The sequence below is a fragment of the Pithys albifrons genome, chromosome 16 (genome assembly GCF_047495875.1).
Source record: "Pithys albifrons albifrons isolate INPA30051 chromosome 16, PitAlb_v1, whole genome shotgun sequence".
In the NCBI taxonomy this organism is placed as follows: Eukaryota; Metazoa; Chordata; class Aves; order Passeriformes; family Thamnophilidae; genus Pithys; species Pithys albifrons.
In genome coordinates, this window is record NC_092473.1 from 39,360 (window position 1) to 43,444 (window position 4,085).

Below are 4,085 nucleotides of genomic sequence, written 5' to 3' on the forward strand. Positions count from 1 at the left end.
AAAGGTGCAGTGACCTCAAGTGTCAGCACATCCCTGTGCTGGGGTTTGGGATCCATGTGGACAAACAGGTTCCAAGTCTCTGGAGCTCTCCCAAGTTCCAGGAATTCCTGATTAATTTAGTCTCAGTGACTCTACAGATTCCTCTAGCTCAGACTCCCAAGTTTAATATGAACTTGTCAGCCAGATCTGACAAGTTCCAGTTTTATAAATAGAAATAAAAATTCCACCCTTTGGGGAATTTCTGCTTTTTACGCTTGACTCTGGGTAGTAAAAATTAAGGTCACTGAATAAAATGACTCTCCTGAACCTTTCCCAAACTTTCTATTTCTTTCAGACATTCTTGTGCATCACTTGCTACATTATGTGGTCTGCAAGTGCATGGGTTTGGGAAAGCTGATTTTCAAGGAAGATAAATCAGGTTGAATTTTCTTACATGGATGTGCTCCCATCTTAATTAATTTGTTTGGCTGTTGGATTGGTTTGGTTTTGTTGTTTTTCTTGCTATTCAATTGGGTTTTTTCCACAGACTTCTTGGAGGAGCTCATGAGAATTTGCTTCTCTCTGACAGTTAAAGACATGGAATTGTGAGTTTTTCCTGGTGTGTTTGCACCACTTCACAGGTTTGCTTTCTTAGTGCTTTGCAGTATCTTTGCCTTCTGAAACCAGAGCACTGTGTGATACTGGGAAGCTTCTGGTTTCCAAAACTGTATTTCCTTTTTCATACTCTGTGGGTGTGAGTCCCTTTGTTTCTTTCCTCTCCTTTCCAACCACAGCAGGTGCTGCTTGTCTTTATTCTTTGTGGCCTTTCCATACAAAGTGCTGAATTTCTGTGGAGCCAGTTAAGTCCAGGGATTTCCAAAAGCCCCAATGGGATGCTGTGGATCTGCCCTTTTGCTTCGGTAGAGGGGGAGGCAAAATTATTCTTAGCTATTAATATTCCATTACTCTCAATTTGTACGAGATGACATTTAGGCAGCAAAATCAAGAGGCAAAGGGGCTGGGACTTTTTTTTTCTTTGTACTTTTCCTCCTCTCTTTCCGTGAGTGTGGATGACCTGAAAACCAACTTGGGTTATGTAGAAGCTTTGCAGGTGCTGAAATACTGTCACCAGATTCTGAATCTCTGCTTTGGCAGTCAATTTCCTTGGTGCAGTTATTTCCACCTGCTGGATCATTGCAGTGTGTAGAGTTTGAAAAGTAACTTGCTGCAGCCTTTCTAATAGAATGGATTTTTGTCTCCTTACCTCTGGTGGGGATCTGGTTTTTAGATTAATACAGTAAGAAAGAAAAGATACTGGAGCTGAGCTGCAGTGGTGTTCAATACTTGATTATTTTGGAGCAATTTCCAAGCAAGAACCTTTCTCCAGTGCCAAAAATTGATCAATGCTCTCTAAACAACCTGATGGCACCAACTTGGCCTTGGTGCTGAGGCTGGGGAGAAAACCTCCTTTGGGCTACTTTGCTTTCTGGAAGGGCTGTTGCTCATCAATGAACTGGGGAGAAACTTCCCTAAGTTTGTGTTTTGCTGTTCACTGGGTGTGCACATGGACTTGCATCTTTTGAAACAACCAGCGTGTTCCTGAGCATAAAGATACATTTATCTGCCTTAAAGCTGTGAGTTTGAACACTACCAAGGATCCTGCTTTTAAAATGAAACACTGATATTCAGGAATAGACCCTGGATTAGAAAAACCTTACAGAACAGAGTGAAAATGAAGTGTTTAAAGTCATTGAAATCTTACAAGGTGTGCTGGTGACTACTCTTCTCTCTTTTAGATATTAAAAATTATTAAAATACAATGCAGGCAGAGGCTGGGGATGTGTTTTTATGATTTTAAACCCGCAAAGTTTTCCAATTTTTTTTTTCAGTTTCTACCAAAGCAGTTTTTTTCTGGCCTGAAATGGATCTGTCACGTTCAGCTTTGCCCAGAGCACTTAAAGAACAAAATGACATGAATTTACCTTCTCCATATTTTTTCCCCCTTTCCTTGCAAGAAATCTGGCACATCAGAATCCCCTACTTTAGAATTCCTGCTTCACCTCCTCCTGTTTTTCCTTCCTGCCCTCCTGACTTGTCTCCCCTGCTCAGGACAAATCTCAGTCCCGTGGGCTGGGCTGGTGCTGCTCCTGCAGGATTCAGCTCTGCAGCCCAAACTGGGCGTGTCCTGGGATGCTGCTGTGCCACGGTGTGTGTGGGTGGGGGTTTGGATGGCCCTGGTTTTGGCTTTTTGATAGTCACATTTATGAAGATACAATGCAGGCAGATTCTGGGAGGTGTGTCCATGGATTCCTGTGCTCCAGGGCCGGCTTTGCAGGTGGCCCTTGGAAACACAGGGCAGGGAATGGCCAACTCCCAAGTTTCCAATTTCAGCAAGAAGGTTTTGGTTTATTTTTTGGTTGCTTTGGTTTCCTTTTGTGGTTTTTTTTTGTAGGTTTGGTTTGCTAAGTTAAAAAACAAAATAAAAGCCAAACAGAAAATGAGAAAATTAAACTCTTAAACGGCAGATCTGCCACAGAACAGGTTTCCACCTTTCTTTGGGTGTGCATTTGATGTCACTTTTTTTTGGCTTAAAGAAATGTTTGGGCAACCCTCTCAGGCACCTGGTGTGACTTTGGAGATGTCCTGTGCAGGGATGAGGGTTGGACCCCATGGTGGGTCCTTCCAGCTCTGCATATTCTGTGATTCTGTGAAGAATGAGGTTGTTGCCAGAGCACTGTTGTGAAGTTTTTAACCTGCAAACTGCACAGAATTTGTGTGACTTGCCCCTCTCCTTTTGGAAGCAAATAATGCTTTAGTTGTCTGTCATAAACTAGTGTTTGATCTGAGGTCTGTGAGAACTGAGTGATGCTCCTCCAAGCCTTGGACCCAGGGAGCTGCCTGGGGGTGGCATTTCCCCCTCCCCTTTTTAGGTGCTTGGGGATTGCTGTGCCCCTGCAGTAAAGCTCCCTCTGTGCCAGCTTGGCTGGGGCATCGATGCCTGTTACTCCATAGGGATGGGAGGGCTTGGCTTTGCTCATGTTCTGCTTTAGAGGCACAGGAAAAAATGAGAAAGGCAGAGATTTAACAGTCCAGTGGAGAGGATGCCACTGCCAGCACCGTGTGCCTTGCTGTGGGAGGGGACTGTATCCTGAGGGAGCCCCAGGGATCAGAGGATGAGGAAAAAACTACTGTTCTGGTGGCCAGAGGCCCTGGGCTGTGTTTTGGGGGGCCTTAAATTCTCCCAGCAAATCCCAGGTTGGGGATGTATCAGCAGACCCTCTGTCTGAACTCTCCTTCTGGGCTGCTTGGCTTGAAATTCAAGCACTTCATTTACAGCAATCTTAAAACCCTGAGTCTAATGTAAGATACAGTTCACATGGAAACATCAAGTTGAGACATCTCAGACTTGGTTCTTCAGAGTTAAGAGTTGCTCTGTTGACCTCAGTATTTCTGGTCACTGCTGTGTAGACTAATTGCAGAAGGAATCGTTTGGTCTGCTCTGTGTACTGCCCATCTCACCTTCCTGTGGAGAGAGAGGATGTTGTGGAAGTGACATGCAAAGAATAGAAAGGGCACAGTTGTCACACAGCTAAAGAAAAATGACGGTAAAGCTGTTTGGGGAAAAAAATACAAGTAAAATAACAATGTCATACACAGACTGGTGGACCTTGGCCCAGTGACAAAGGCAGCAAATGAGTTCATTGCCTGGCATTGCACTTGAACTGGAAAGTCTGAAGGGGCATTAAAAAACCCATCAGTGAGCACATCACACCCAAGTACATCAAAAGAAGGATTGGTTAGAGGTGGCTGTAATTAAACCAGATCCTGCACACGTCGTATTGTTGCCAGCACAGCGTGTCCAAGGCAAGGGCAGCACAAGCTGCTCCTGTAACCACGTGTTAAAGCTGCTGAACTGTGGCTCTGATTGCACCTCATGTGCTGTCTCTGCTTTAAACCCACTGTATCTTACCAATAAATGAGAGCTGGAGCTTGGTGGGAAGCAGGGACTGCAAAAGGAACTTCCCTGTCCGCTCTGCTCCCGCTGGACTATGGAATTCTAACACCTTGTGGACCTACCTGGATGTGATAGGTCAGTGTACCCTTCT